The sequence below is a fragment of the Cervus canadensis genome, chromosome 16 (assembly GCF_019320065.1).
Source record: "Cervus canadensis isolate Bull #8, Minnesota chromosome 16, ASM1932006v1, whole genome shotgun sequence".
NCBI lineage: Eukaryota > Metazoa > Chordata > Mammalia > Artiodactyla > Cervidae > Cervus > Cervus canadensis.
Genome location: NC_057401.1, coordinates 56,043,563 through 56,059,597, shown reverse-complemented (window position 1 = coordinate 56,059,597; position 16,035 = coordinate 56,043,563). Strand labels below are relative to the sequence as shown.

The window sequence follows — 16,035 nt, the reverse complement described above, 5'->3', positions numbered from 1 at the left end:
ATATAGCCTTGATGTTCTCCTTTCCCAACTTTGAAGCAGTCCGTTGTTCCATGTCTAGTTCTAACTATTGCTTCCTGACCTGCATACAGATTTCTCAAGAGGCAAGTCAGGTGATCTAGTATTCCCATCTCTTTCAGAATTTTCCACAGTTTATTGTGATCCACACAATCAAAGGCTTTGGCATAGTCAATAAAGCAGAAATAGATGTTTTTCTGGAACTCTCTTGCTTTTTTGATGATCCAGTGGATGTTGGCAATTTGATCTCTGGTTCCTCTGCCTTTTCTAAAACCAGCTTGAACATCTGGAAGTTCACGGTTCACGTATTGCTGAAGCCTGGCTTGGAGACTTTTAAGCATCACTTTACTAGCGTGTGAGATGAGTGCAATTGTGTGGTAGTTTGAGCATTCTTTGGCATTGCCCTTCTTTGGGATTGGAATGAAAACTGACCTTTTCCAGTCCTGTGGCCACTGCTGAGTTTTCCAAATTTGCTGGCATATTGAGTGCAGCACTTTCACAGCATCATCTTTCAGGATTTGAAATAGCTTAACTGGAATTCCATCACCTACACTAGCTTTGTTCGTAGTGATGCTTTCTAAGGCCCACTTGACTTCACATTCCAGGATGTCTGACTCTAGGTAAGTGATTACACCATCGTGATTATCTGGATCGTGAAGATCTTTTTTGTACAGTTCTGTGTATTCTTGCCACCTCTTCTTAATATCTTCTGCTTCTGTTAGGTCCCTACCATTTCTGTCCTTTATTGAGCCCATCTTTGCATAAAATGTTCCCTTGGTATCTCTACTTTTCTTGAAGAGATCTTTAGTCTTTTCCATTCTGTTGTTTTCCTCTATTTCTTTGCATTGATCGCTGAGGAAGGCTTTCTTATCTCTCCTTGCTATTCTTTGGAACTCTGCATTCAAATGGGTATATCTTTCCTTTTCTCCTTTGCTTAGCCAGTCTGATCACATGGACCGCAGTCCTGTCTAACTCAATGAAACTAAGCCATGCCATGTGTGGCCACCCAAGACGGTTGGGTCATGGTGGAGAGGTCTGACAGAATGTGGTCCACTGGAGAAGGTAATGGCAAACCACTTCAGTATTCTTGCCTTGAGAACCCCATGAACAGTATGAAAAGGCAAAATGATAAGATACTGAAAGATGAACTCCCCAGGTTGGTAGGTGCCCAATATGCTACTGGAGATCAGTGGAGAAATAACTCCAGAGAGAAGGAAGGGAGGGAACCAAGCAAAAACAAAACCCAGTTGTGGATGGGACTGGTGTTGGAGCAAGGTTTGATGCTGTAAAGAGCAATATTGCATAGTTTTTATTAAATAAATATATATATTTACAAAAATTGATTCCTACTCTTTTGGAGCCTGATTTTTGTCATTTTACAGCATATCACGAGCATTTCAATTTCATTAAAATGTCTTTTGAACATGATTTTTAATGCATTGAATACATCTACAGTAATTTATTTTACGAATCTCTTATTGTAAAGCTATGGAGGTTTTGTAAAGTATTTCCTATGTTAATAATTTATATATATATATACAACAATATATATGTATTGTAAAAGAGGAGAGTGAAAAACCTGGCTTAAAACTCAATGTTCAAAAAACTAAGACCCTAGCATCTGCTCCCATTACTTCTTGGCAGATAGATGTGGAAACAATGGAAACAGTGACAGATTTTATTTTCTTGGGTTCCAAAATCACTGCAGATGGTGACTGCAACCGTGAAATTAAAAGACGCTTGCTCCTTGGAAGAAAAGCTATGACCAGCCTAGACAGCATATTAAAAAGCAGAGACATTACTTTGCCAACAAAGGTCTGTCTAGTCAAGGCTATGATTTTCCAGTGGTCATGTGTGGATGTAAGAATTGGACCATAAAGAAGGTTGAGCACTGAAGAACTGATGCTTTTGAACTGTGGTGTTGGAGAAGACTCATGAGAGTCCCTTGGACAACAAGGAGATCAAACCAATTAATCCTAAAGGAAATCAGCCCTGAATATTCATTGGAAGGACTGATGCTGTAACTGAAGCTCCAATACTTTGGCCACCTGTTTTGAAGAACTGACTCATTTGAAAAGGCCCTGATGCTGAGAAAGATTGAAGATAGGAGGAGAAGGGGATGACAGAGGATGAGATGGTTGGATGGCATCACCGACTCAATGGAGATGAGTTTGAGCAAGGTCTGGGAGTTGGCGATGGATAGGGAAGCCTGGCGTGTTGCAGTCCATGGAGTCACAAAGAGTTGGACAAGACTGAGCAACAGAACAGCAATAATACATACATATATGTATATGTGTATATATATATATATATACATATATATATGTTGTTGCTATGACAATACCCCTGTGCCTCTGCTCCTGTCTGCAAGCATCATGTCCTCCAATCCCCCCTCCTCCATCTGACCCTTTCTGTCTCTTCAGGCCTCTATTTCTACCCTGGCTTCACTTGAGAAATGTTTTTTAGGAGATTTTTTGGTTATCAAAACACCTTATTTAAACAGGAAACACCTAATGGACAAAGAAAATCTGATACATATACGCAGTGAAACATTTTTATTTAGTTGCTAAGTTGTGTCCGACCATTTTGCAACCCCATGGACTGTAGCCTGCCAGGCTCCTCTGTCCATGGAATTTTTGAGGAATTTTCTTGCTATTTCCTACTCCAGGGGAGCTTCCCAACCCAGGGATCAAACACACGTCTCCTGAGTTGGCAGGCAGATATTAGTTTACAAAGAACAGTTGGAATACATAAAGGTTGCTTCCTCAGATGACTAAAACTTACTACCTGTAAGGTTTGGCTGAGGGAGCTGCCCCAGCCGTTTGGATTTTAAAACTGCCATCCTTTCCCCCTTGATTTCAGGTCTTGTCTGATTGAGCTAATTTAGGCTCAGTCTCTAGTCCTTGTGGGCTGTATTTATATTTCTGGTTTTTAGAATATTACTCAGCCATAAAAAAGAATGAAATAATGCCATTTTCAGCAACATGGATGGACCTAGAGATTATCATACTAAGTCAGTCAGACAGAGAAAGACAAATATCACATGATATCTCTTATATGTGGAATTTAATTTAGAAAAAAGGTACAAATGAACTTATTTACAAAACAGAAGCAAACTTACAGATATTGAAAACAAACATGCCTACCAAAGGGGAACTGTGGCAGGCAGGGAGGTATCAGGAACTTGGGATAAACATATACACACTGCTGTATATAAGATAGATAACCCAACAAGGACCTACTGTATAGCACAAGGAACTCTACCCAATATTCTGCAATGGCCTCTGTGAGAAAAGAGTCTAAAAAAGAGTGAGTATATGTATTTGTGTAACTGAATCACTTTGCCGTACACCTGAAACTAACACAACGTTGTAGATCAACTATACTCCAATAAAATCAAAGTATTAAAAAAATAAACAGCAGACACCCGTATCCTTGCAAAGTCAAGTAAAACAAAGCCAAAGGCCTCATCAAACACTGTAATAATGCCTCCCTCCTGAGACCAGGCAGCTAAAGGAGCAGCAAGAACAAAATACACACAGCCAACAGACAATAAGATGGTCTCTATGCTTCACATTTATCCTACTTTTATATTATCTATGACTTCCCTGGTGGCTCAGACAGTAGAGAGTCCTCCTGCAATGCGGGAGACCTGGGTTCGATCCCTGGGTTGGGAAGATCCCCTAGAGGAGGGCTTGGCAACCCACTCCAGTATTCTTGCCTAGAGAATCCCCATGGACAGAGGAGCCTGGTGGGCTAGTCTGTGGGGTTGCAAAGAGTTAGACATGACTGAGTTGAGAAAAGTTGAAAATTGCTTTATTATGTTATTATATATTATTTATATAATATAATTATTAATACTATAATTATTGTAATATTAGTTATATTATATTTACATATAATATATAATTTATATGCAATATAATTATAATATATTATTATTTTGTTAATATAAATAATATATTTATATAAATATAAATGAGTATATTATATAATAACATATACAATATTATCTATAATAAAGCAATTTTCAACTTTTTAAATTTAGAGGGTCCTTGCGCTCAGATTATTTCAAGTACAAAAAAAGATCTTTGTCCACTAGCAAATTCTTAGCAGAGTAAGAACAGAGCCAATGCTGGAGTGATTAGGTCAAGAATCCAAAAGATGGTTAAGCTCGCCACCTAGTGGCTGCCCAGGAAGTAGCTTCCTTGAATTTGGCCTCTTCCGGTTTTGTTTTCCCTGTTGACAGACAGGCTGATCACTGTGTGTGCATTTTTCTCTACAGGCAAAAGCAGTCACTATTTGAGAACTCCCACTGAAGCATCCTATTAAATTCTCTCATATTTTGTGGATAATGAGGCGTTAAACTTTGTTCACTTGCTAATAGGCCCTTCCTCTCATTCTTGTGTGAGGTCGATTGCTGATACCTTCTACAGCAGCGGTCGGCGTAGCCCACTCGTGGGGGATGAATTGCCTTATGTGTCTTGTATCCAGTTGTGTCTGTTGCAGTTTCAGTTATCCAGAAAGGAAACCAGCCAGGAATTTTTCGTCTCTGACATATTCAGCTTCTAACTTGACCATGTTGTGAAAGTCGCTCAGTAGTCTCCTACTCTTTGCAACCCCATGGCCTATACAGTCCATGGGATTCTCCAGGCCAGAATACTGGAGTGGGTAGCCTTTCCCTTCTCCAGGGGATCTTCTCAACCCAGGTCTCCTGCATTGCAGGAGGATTCTTGACCAGCTGAGCCACAAGGGAAGCCCAGGAATACTGGAGTGGGTAGCCCATCCCTTCTCCAGTGGATCTTCCTGACCCAGGAATTGAACCGGGGTCTCCTGCATTGCAAGCAGATTCTTTACCAACTGAGCTATCAGGGAAGCCCATAATACTGGAGTGGGTAGCCTTTCCCTCCTCCAGGGGATCTTCCCAACCCAGGGATCGAACCCATGTCTCCCACATTGCAGGGGGATTCTTTACCAACTAAGCCACAAGGGAAGCCCAACTTGACCAAAGACCTCATTTAAAGCAAGAACATCTTGGAATGGTTTCTCTAAAATATGCAGAGCCTGGGTGTGGATTTGTGTTACCAGTTTATTTAGGAATGTTTTCCAGGAAAGCAAGTGTGAGGAGAAAGCAGAGTGAGGTAGGGAAAGAGAGAATCAATGCATGCATGCATGATAAGTTGCTTCAGTCATGTCCAACTCTGCAAACTTATGGATTATAGGCTGCGAGGCTCCTCTGTCCATGGGATTCTCCAGGCGAGGATACTGGAGTGGGCTGCTATGCCCTCCTCCAGGGGATCTTCCCAACCCAGGGATTGAACCGCATCTCTTACGTCTCCTGCATTGGTAGGCGGGTTCTTTACCACTGGAGGGAGAGCTCATCTCGGTTACACTTTCCCGCTGGTGAGGGTTTGCTTCACTGACGTGAATTCCTTTGTTCTTCCGGTTGTGCGTTATGGGTGACAGGCAGATTCCAGGTGTCTTGTGGCAACAGGAAACCCGAGGCAGGAGGTGAGAGGCACACTGGCTGGAAATGAAGTCAGAGCTGCTGCCGGCTGTGTGTATGCGAAGGTGGTCAGTGCTCACCCAGAGATGGCCCAGAGCCACAGTGGGGGCAGGACAGTGGTCCAGGGCCGCAGAGACAGGCGAGGCTGAATGCACGACAGGTGTTGCAGGAAGGCGTGGAGCGCGGTGATCTTGTGTAGTGTGTTTACCCCAGACCCGGCTCACAGGAACCCATCAGGGAACCCCGTAAATATTGGTCTTGGATTTTCATTAATATTGTTGTTTTTCAGTCCCTAAGTCGTGTCTGACTCTTTTGCGACCCCATGGACTAGTAGCCCGCCAGGCTCTTCTGTCCATGGGATTTCCCCGGCAAGAATATTGGAGCAGATTGCCGTTTTGTTCTCCAGGTCATCTTCCCCACCCAGGGATTGAACCCGTATCTTTTGCAATAGCAGGCAGATTCTTTACCACTGAGCCACGAGGGATTTTAATATATTTTCTAGTAAATGCTTCCTGCAGAATTTCTTATCATTCCTAATCATGTGTCGATTAGGATCTTTTTGGTTGCAGAAACCTAAAGCAATGAAATCAGAGGAAGCAGGAGGGGCCGGAGTGGCCGGGGTGGCCCTGGGGAATCACAGTGTGGGCAGCAAGGGGACTGGATCTGAAAAAAGGGAAAGAGCCAGGACCGGCAAATATCTCTCCCCGGATTCCTATCTCTGCAGAGGAAGAGATTCCCTCTTCTTCAGGGAAAACCTCCCTCTTTTGTCTCTTAGAGCCTTCAACTGATTGGATGAGGCCCACTGACATTATGGAGAGTAATCTGCTTTATTCAGAGTCTGTTGATTAAATTGTTAATCTCATCAAAGAGATAGATGTCCACAGTGACATCTAGACTAACATTTGACCAAATATTTGGGTTCTGTGTGTAGCCACATTGACACATAAAACTCACCATCCATCAGTGGGGAAAGGAGTTGATACCCTCCTTTCATGAAGGATGGTGCTTGGCCCCACGAGCATCAAAGCAGCACCCGCTTTCTCCCCAGTTCTCACGGATTTCCCCTGGAGTTCGTGGGAGGCCCCTTCCCCTGAGACTCAGCCCTGAGCCATGATTCAGGGCCTGAAGCATCATCTGGAAGAGCTGCCTTTCTGTTCTTCCCTCCCTGGTTCTCCCCTGCTCTCCTATGCAAGATTCTTTCTTCTCCATTGACCAAAATAAGATAATAGGAAGAAAACCCCTGAAATCCTTATGGAATCACCTTTCCTGAGGACTTCCCCAGCTCATGTCGGACATCCACATGGGCTCAGGTGTGTCTGAATCCCATATGGCCTGGGCTGAGACCTGGGCTTTCCATGTGGGGATCTGAGATTTTTCCCTACCTTCACAGGAGAATTTGGAGCTACTAGTCTGGCTATGAACCAGAGAGGCAAGAAAGCGGGAAGAATTTTTTTTCTTTGACTATCATCTTTCTTTCATTATTGGAGTATAATTGCTTTATCGTGTTGTGTTGGTTTCTGCTGACAGCAAAGTATATACATATATGAGCCATATATACATATAAGTACTATATACATAGTATATATGTCTACAAATATCCCCCTCCCTCCCCGACTTTTTGAGCCTCTCTCCCACCCCCACCCATCCCACCCCTCTAGGTCATCACAGAGTACCGAGCTGAGCTTCCTGTGCTAAGCAGTAGCTTACTACTAGCTGTCTATTTTAAAGGGTGGAAGGATTTAGGGTTAGGAGATCAGTCCTGGGTGTTCATTGGAAGGACTCATGTTGAAGTTGAAACTCCAATACTTTGGCCACCTGATGCGAAGAGCTGACTCATTTGAAAAGACCCTGATGCTGGGAAAGATTGAGGGCAGGAGGAGAAGGGGACGACAGATGAGATGGTTGGATGGCATCACCAATTCAATGGACATGAGTTTGGGTAAACTCCGGGAGTTGGTGATGAACAGGGAGGCCTGGTGTGCTGCGGTTCATGGGGTCGCAAAGAGTCGGACATGACTGAGCGACTGAACTGAACTGAAGGATTTAGCCAGGAAAGAGGAAATGAGGAGGGGAGAGAGAAAGGCTGTGGAAGATCTGTGTGTGAGAAATCCAGGAACAGCTTTGGGGTGGAAGCAAGTGGAACAGCAGGAGAAGCTTTGAGAAATGTTGCTGTCAGTTATAAACCTAATCCTCTTCCATATTCCTGAAGATAATGCAAGCAACAGTTAGATTTTTTGAAAACCACACTTGGTTTTCAATTTGGTTATCTGATCCAGGACTCAGATACTTTACACTGGATTCCATGGCTAGACTGAGCCCTGTGAACCCTGGGTTTTTAGTTAATGTCTTCTTGCCTGGAGAATCCCATGGATGAGGGAGCCTGGCAGGTTACAGTCCAGGGGGCCTCAGAGTCGGATGCGACTGAGGTCGAGTACACACAGTTGCAGTGAATGAGCCATCCTATTAAGACTGCTAATGTGAGCGACACTTTATAATCAAACATTTTCAGACTGCCCCCCCCACAAGCTTGGCAACACAATTGCTTGGGGAGTAGCCCCATCTTGTGGAGAAGCCTAAAAATATTGGGTTGGCCAAAAACTTCTGGTTTTTCTGTAACATCTTATGGAAAGACCCAAAGAAACTTTTTGGCCAATCCAATATTTCAGTGTCACACTGCTCAAGGTTAAGTTATAATATTATCACCCTTTTGGGAAAATGCCATGATATTTTATGTAATCAGACCAGTCCGTTTTGTGTAAAACTTACAACAGCTATTTTTCATAGGTGATGAAGTCACTGTAGTCGGTGATACTGAGTAATTGCAATCACATCTTTAAAAAAAAGGCTGGCTGATTTACCTTTAATTTCCTGTGTAAAGCATTATTATCAAGATTCTATTCAGTTCAATCATGTGACTTTTAAGCAAATAGAGGCTGAAAGTGCTCATGATTACCTTGGACATGATTAAAGATACCCATAAACTTGAAGAGGCTGGATAAAACATCTAAGGATAGAACAATGAAAGAGTGGGATGGATGAGGTTTGTGTTACGTGGTCGAGACTTCCTCTGTGTTTCTGGAAATGCAGCAGATGGCTAGATTTTCTTTTTCTAGGTGTGGTTAGTGTGAAGAAAAGGGCTGAGGTAGGATGCAGAATCACTTCTTGCTAGAAAAATCTGAGACCAACTCTTTACCTTTATATGTGCAAAAAGACCGCATACGAGGAGCCCTGAGTTCTCATCCTGGCCGGTCACCACCTGCCTCCCTTATCAGGAGGAACTGACTTGACTCCAGGTACCAGTTTCCTAATCTGTTCTGTGAGGAAATCGACCTTGTAAGATGCCACCTTACAGGTTGAAGAGTGGAAGCAAATCAGACGCATTGCACGGGTGCTTAGGAGGAGAAGTGAAAGTGACCTCTGCTTCCCAAGAGGCCCCCCAGTGGGTCGGAAGACAAGGCCGTGCCCGGGTGCCCAGGTGTAGGTGGAGATGTGACCTCCCTGCTCACGGAACTATCTGTGCTGTCAGGACCCGGTGGACAGTCAGTAAAAAATCCCACATTTTTGACCTGAAGGATCAGAAAACACTGGATTTATGATAGGAATTTCAGGTCCTGTGGTCGCTTGGAGTTTCTAACCGGCCATTAGTAAGCCAGGAACTGTTTCAAGAGGAGAAGGCTTATTTCCAAAGTGAGCAGGGGAACTCTGCTATGATTTTCTTCCCAGGGCTCCGTGGACTGCATGGAATCTTCCCCAAAAACTTCAAGCTGGCTCCACCAGATGGCGCTGTGTGTTGCTCTGAGATCCCCACACCAGGACTGGAAGCCTTATGTGTTACTATGTCCGTGGCAGGAGCAGTGAACCCCAGTATGGGATCTGTTGCCTCCAAGATCCAAAGAGGCTCAACAAAACCCGCGCTTTTGTTTCCAGTTCAGGAAAGTATATTTGGAACAGCAGCTGTGCTTAAAGTCAGTTCCCGATTAAGCTTATTTTGGGTCATTCGGTGCTTCTCACCCAAAAGCAGTTCTGTCATTGGTCCACTTTTTTTTTTTTTTGGTGGGTGGGGGAGGCGGAGGTCATGTATAATTTTAGTTCCCCAACCAGGGATCGAACCCATGTCCCCTGCAATGGAAGCATGGAGTCTTAACCACTGTACCACCAGGGTAGATAAGCAGAAAAAAACCATTCCATTTTAAAGTTGCTTTTATCAAGTGCATGATCCTGAAACCTTAGACACACAGGAAAGTGTGAAAATTAAAATTAACTCATAAAAATTAAAATGTCAATTTTTGAAAAATTACTTTACAGTGGTTGGACAGTATATTTAATTCAGGCTAGTTCAACCTGAAGAAATTACGGCCTGGTTTTTTGGCAGTATTTTGGTAATAATGACAGATGAATTCACATGTTTTATGTAATTGTCTGCAAAATACATAGGAATACAGTCATAAAGTATGCTCAAATCTATCAGCAACTCTGTTATTTTTGTATTTAAAATGACATTTTATATTTGCTAATAACATTTAGATAGGGAAAATAAAAGTGATTCTACTTTAGAAACAGTGGAAAAAAAGTTGTTTAAAATAATTCTTCTGTTTGTGGTTAAACCACCAACTTGAGACACAGTTAGGGTCATTTCTTTAAAATTTCTTTTCCATTCTTACAGATTGTTTTTTAAAAGAATTTGATAGACTGTGTATGATTATGTGTTGAATCATAGTAAAGTCCAGACTATAAAAATGGTGCATTTCGAGTTCTAGTTTTTTTTTTAACTTTTAAAGTTATTTTATTTGGAAATAAAAAATTTCAAGAATAGTTCAAAGATTATCCTCATGTCCTTTAGTGTTATCTGTTATAGTGTTTTACCTCATTGGTGTTATTGTCCCTCTTTTTTAATTATTTAAAAAAGTTTTAATTGGAGTATGGTTGATTTATGATGTTGCATTAGGTTCAGATGTACAACAAAGTGAATCAGTTATACATATGCATGGATCTATTCTTTTTTAGATTATTTTCCAAGTTAGGCCATTACAGAGTATTGAGTAGAGTTCTGTGTGCTATATAGAAGGTTATTATTATTAGTTTCCTATTTTGCACTCAGGGCTTCCCAGGTGGCTCAGTGGTAAAGAATCCACCTGCTAATGCAGGAGACATGGGTTCGATCCCTGAGTTGGAAAGATCCCCTGGAGGAGGAAATGGCAACCAAAGATATCCTGGAGTGTGAAGTCAAGTGGGCCTTAGGAAGCATTACTACAAAGCTAATGGAGTTCATGGAATTCCTGCTGAGCTATTTCAAATCCTAAAAGATGATGCTGTTAAAATGTTGCACTCAATATGCCAGCAAATTTGGAAAACTCAGCAGTGGCCACAGGACTAGAAAAGATCAGTTTTCATTCCAATCCCAAAGAAAGGCAATGCCAAAGAATATTCAAACCACTACACAACTGCACTCATTTCACATGCTAGCAAGGTCATGCTCAAAATCCTTCAAATTAGGCTTCAGCAGTATGTGAACTTCTAAATCAGATGTATAAGCTGGTTTTAGAAAAGGCAGAGGAACCAGAGATCAAATTGCCAACATCCACTGGATCATAGAAAAAGCAAGGGAATCCCAGAAACACATCTACTTCTGCTTCATTGACTACGCTATAGCCTTTGACTGTGTGGATCACAACAAACTGTGGAAAACTCTTCAAGGGATGGGAATACCAGACCACCTTACCTGCCTCCTGAGAAACCTGTATGCAGGTCAGGAAGCAACAGTTAAAACTGCACATGGAACAATGGACTGCTTCAAAATTGGGAAAGGAGTATGTCAAGGCTGTATATTGTCACCCTGCTTATTTAACTTCTATGCAGAGTACATCATGTGAAATGCTGGGCTGGATGAAGCTCAGGCTGGAATCAAGACTGCCAGGAGAATTATCGATAACCTCAGATATGCAGATGATACCGCCCTTATGGTAGAAAGTGAAGAGGAACTAAAAGAGCTTGTTGATGAAAGTGAAAGAGGAGAGTGAGAAAGCTGGCTTGAAACTCAGCATTCAAAAAACGAAGATCGTAGCATCTGGTCCCATCACTTTATGACTGATAGATGGGGAAAAAACGGAAACAGTGACAGACTTTATTTTTTTGGGTTCCAGAATCACTGTGGATGGTGACTGAAGCCATGAAATTAAAAGATGCTTGCTCCTTGGAAGAAAATCAATGACAAACCTAGACAGCATATTAAAAAGCAGAGACATTACTTTGCCAACAAAGGTCCATCTAGTCAAGGCTATGGTTTTTCCCGTAATCACGTATGGATGTGAGAATTGGACCATAAAGAAAGCTGAGTGCCGAAGAATTGATGCTTTTGAACTGTGGTGTTGGAGAAAACTCTTGAGAGTCCCTTAGACAGCAAAGAGATCAAACCAGTTCAATCCTAAAGGAGATCAACCCTGAATATCCATTGGAAGGACGGATGCTGAAGCTAAAGCTCTAATGCTTTGACCACCTGAACTGAAGAGCTGACTCAGTGGGAAAGCCCCTGATGCTGGGAAAGATTGAAGGCGGGAGGAGAAGGGGATGACAGAGGATGAGATGGTTGGATGGCATAGCCTATTCAATGGACATGAGTTTGAGCAGTCTCTGGGAGATTGTGAAGGGCAGGGAAGCCTGGTGTGCTGCAGTCCATGGGGTTGCAAAGAGTTGGACGTGACTGAGCAACTAAACGACAACCACCAGTATTCCTGCCTGAAGACTCCCGTGGGCAGAGGAGTCTGGTGGGCTGCACTCTGTAGGGTTGCAGAGTTGGACATGACTGAGTGACCGAGCATGCATGTATGCATTTTACATTTAGTAGTGTGTATGTGTAGAGAAGGAAATGGCCACCCACTCTAGTATTCTTGCCTGGAGAATCCCAGGGACAGAGGAGCCTGGTGGGTTGCCATCTGTGGGGTCACACAGAGTCGGACACGACTGAGCGACTTCACTTTTCACTTTCACGCATTGGAGAAGGAAATGGCAACCCACTCCAGTGTTCTTGCCTGGAGAATCCCAGAGGATTCTGGGACAGAGGAGCCTGGTGGGCTGCTGTCTGTGGGGCCGCACAGAGTCGGACACGACTGAAGTGACTTAGCAGCACCAGCAGAGTGTGTGTGTCAATTCCAGTTTATTCCTTCCCCTGGTCCCTTATCCTCTGGTAACCATACGTTTGTTTGGTATGTCTATGACTCTACTTCTGTTTTGTAGATAAGTTCATTTGTATCCCCCCCCCCCCCACTTTTTGTTAGATTCCACGCAAAGTGATATTGTATGATATTTGTCTTTCTGTGTCTGACTCACTTCACTCAGTAAGACAATATCTAGGTCCATCAGTGTTTTTGCAAATGACATTCAGTTCAGCTCAGTCACTCAGTTGTGTCTGACTCTTTGCGACCCCATGGACTACAGCATGCCAGGCTTCCCTGTCCATCACCAACTCCCGGAGCTTGTCAAACTCATGTCCATAGAGTTGATGATGCCATCCAACCATCTCATTCTCTGTTGTCCCCTTCTCCCACCTTCAGTTTTGCCCACCATCAGGAATTATTTTGTTCTTTTTTTTTTCCACTTATTTTTATTAGTTGGAGGCGAATTACTTTACAATATTGTAGTGGTTTTTGCCATACATTGACATGAATCAGCCATGGATTTCCATGTGTTCCCCATCCCGATACCCCCTCCCACCTCCCTCCCCATCCCATCCCTCTGGGTCTTCCCAGTGCACCAGCCCTGAGCACTTGTCTCATGCATCCAACCTGGGCTGGTGATCTGTTCCACACTTGATAGTATACTTGTTTCAATGCTATTCTCTCAGAACATCCTGCCCTTGCCTTCTCCCACAGAGTCCCAAGGTCTGTTCTGTACATCTGTGTCACTTTTTCTGTTTTGCATATTGGGTTATCGTTACCATCTTTTTAAATTCCATATATATGCGTTAGTATACTGTATTGGTCTTTATCTTTCTTGCTTACTTCACTCTGTATAATGGGCTCCAGTTTCATCCATCTCATTAGAACTGATTCAAATGAATTCTTTTTAATGACTGAGTAACATTACACTGAATATGCGTACCACATCTTCTTTATCCATTCCTCTGTTGATGGACATTTAGGTTGCTTCCATGTCCTGGCCATTGCAAATAGTGCTGCAGTGAACATTGAGGTGCATGTATCTTTTTTGAATTATGGTTTTTCTCTGAGTATATGCCCAGGAGTAGCATTGCTGGGTCATGTGGTAGTTCTATTTTTAGTTTTTTAATGAACCTCCATCCTGTAAACTGGCTGTCTCAATTTATATTCCCACCAACACTGTAGGAGGGTTCTCTTTGCTCCACACCCTCTCTAGCATCTATAGTTTGTAGATTTTTTTGAGGATAGCTATTCTGAAAAATTGATGCTTTTGAACTATGGTGTTGGAGAAGACTCTTGAGAGTCCCTTGGACTGCAAGGAGATCCAACCAATCCATCCTAAATGAGATCAGTCCTGGGTGTTCATTGGAAGGACTGATGCTAAAGCTGAAACTCCAGTACTTTGGCCACCTCATGTGAAGAGTTGACTCATTGGAAAAGACCCTGATGCTGGGAAGGATTGAGGGTGGGAGGAGAAGGGGATGACAGAGGATGAGATGGCTGGATGGCATCACCGACTCGATGGGCATGGGTTTGGGTAGACTCTGTGAGTTGGTGATGGACAGGGTGGCCTGGCATGCTGTGATTCATGGGGTTGCAAAGAGTCGGACACGACTGAGCGACTGAACTGAGCTGAACTGATTCTGACTGATGCGAGGTGATACCTGACTGTAGTTTTGATTTGTGCTTCTCTAATAATTAGTGATGTTAGGCACCTTTTCATGTGATTTTTGGCTATCATATGTATTCTTTGGGTAAATGTCTGTTTACATCTTTTGCCCATTTTTTGATTGTGTTATTTGTTTTTTGATATTGAGATGCATGAGCTTTTTGTATATTTTGGAGATTAATCCTTTGTCATTTGCTTCATTTGCAATATTTTTCTCCCATTCTCAGGGTTGTCCTTTTTCTTTTGTTCATGGTTTCCTTTGCTGTGCAGAGACTTTTATTTTATTTAGATCCCATTTGTTTATTTTTGTTTTTATTTTCATTATTCTAGGAGGTGGATTAAAAAAAGATCTTGCAGCAATATATGTCAAAGGGTGTTCTGCCTATGTTTTCCTTTAAGGGTTTTATAGTATCCAGTCTTATATTTAGATCTTTAATCCATTTTGAGTTTATTTTTGTATATGGGCTTAGATAGTATCTAATTTCATTCTTTTACATCAACTGTCCAGTTTTCCCAGCACCGCTTATTATTAAAGAGACTGTCTTTTCTCCATTGTATCTTATTGCCTCCTTTGTCATAGACAAAGGTGCTTCCTATGGTCACCTGTGACCATAGGTGCATGAGTTTATCTCTGGGCTTTCTGTATTTTTTGTCTTTCTGTCTTTTTCAGTTTTTGTGCCAGTACCATCCCTTCTTGCTTACTGTAGCTTTGTGGTTTAGTCTGAAGTCAGGGAGCCTGATTTATCCAACTCTGTTTTTCTTTCTCAAGATTACTTTGGCTATTTGGGGTCTTTTGTGTTTCCACATAAATTGTAAATTTTTTTGTTCAAATTCTGTGAAAAATTCCATTGGTAATTTTATAGAGATTGCATTGAATCTGTAGATTGCTTTGTGTAGTATAGTCATTTTCACTATATTGACTCTTTGAAACCAAGAGCGTTGTTTAACTCTCCATTTGTTTGTGTCGTCTTTTCTTTCATTAGTATCTTGTAGCTTAAAAACATGCAACACTTCATGAATTTGTATGTCATTCTTGTGCAGGGGCCATGCTAATCTTCTTGCTATTGTTCCAGTTTTAACATGTATACTGCCAAAGTGAGTGAGCACTAGAGAGTTCTAGTTTTTTTTTATTGTTCTCTCCTCCCCAATAGGTAACTTTTTGATTTTAGGTTTTTGGCTTATTCTTCCATAGTTTGATTTTAAAAATGTAAGCAAATACATGTGCATGCATGCACTTGTGCATTTCCTTCTTTTTACACTGAAAGTGGCATACAACACACTGCTGTGCCCTGTGCTTTTCTTACCCATGTCTGCAAGATCAGACACAGCAGGATATAGAGGTCTCCCCATACCTCTTCACGCCATTGTATGGCTGGGTCATAGTTTATTCAAACTAGTCCTGTGTTGGGGAACATTTGGTTTGCGCTTTAACACTCTTGGCTCCTTATTCTTTCCTTGAAACTTTTTCTGTTTTGAGTTCCAGTACATTCCTCTCTCTTGGCTTTCCTGCTGCCTTTCTGACTGTTCTCAGTTTCTCTCATCTGTTCCCTTCTCTCAGCTCACACACTGAATCTCACTGTCCCCATGCCCTGCGTCATCTCTAGTCTCGCTTTTTACCTTCTTCTTGGGGGAACTAATTCACATCACTATGATTTTTATGCTGATGACTCTTAGATCCAAATTGTTAAGCCCCT

General features: G+C 42.2%; 1 protein-coding gene and 1 non-coding gene across 2 annotated transcripts in view; one reads left to right on the top strand and one right to left on the bottom strand.

Annotated features, from left to right (window-relative positions):
- The window catches only part of DNAH5 (dynein axonemal heavy chain 5), a 317,085-nt gene that overhangs the window by 16,526 nt on the left and 284,524 nt on the right, over positions 1-16,035 (top strand). The window lies entirely within an intron of this gene.
- LOC122454703 lies at positions 15,338-15,440 on the bottom strand. Its single transcript, XR_006273508.1, has one exon. It is a non-coding gene; the product is annotated as a U6 spliceosomal RNA (small nuclear RNA).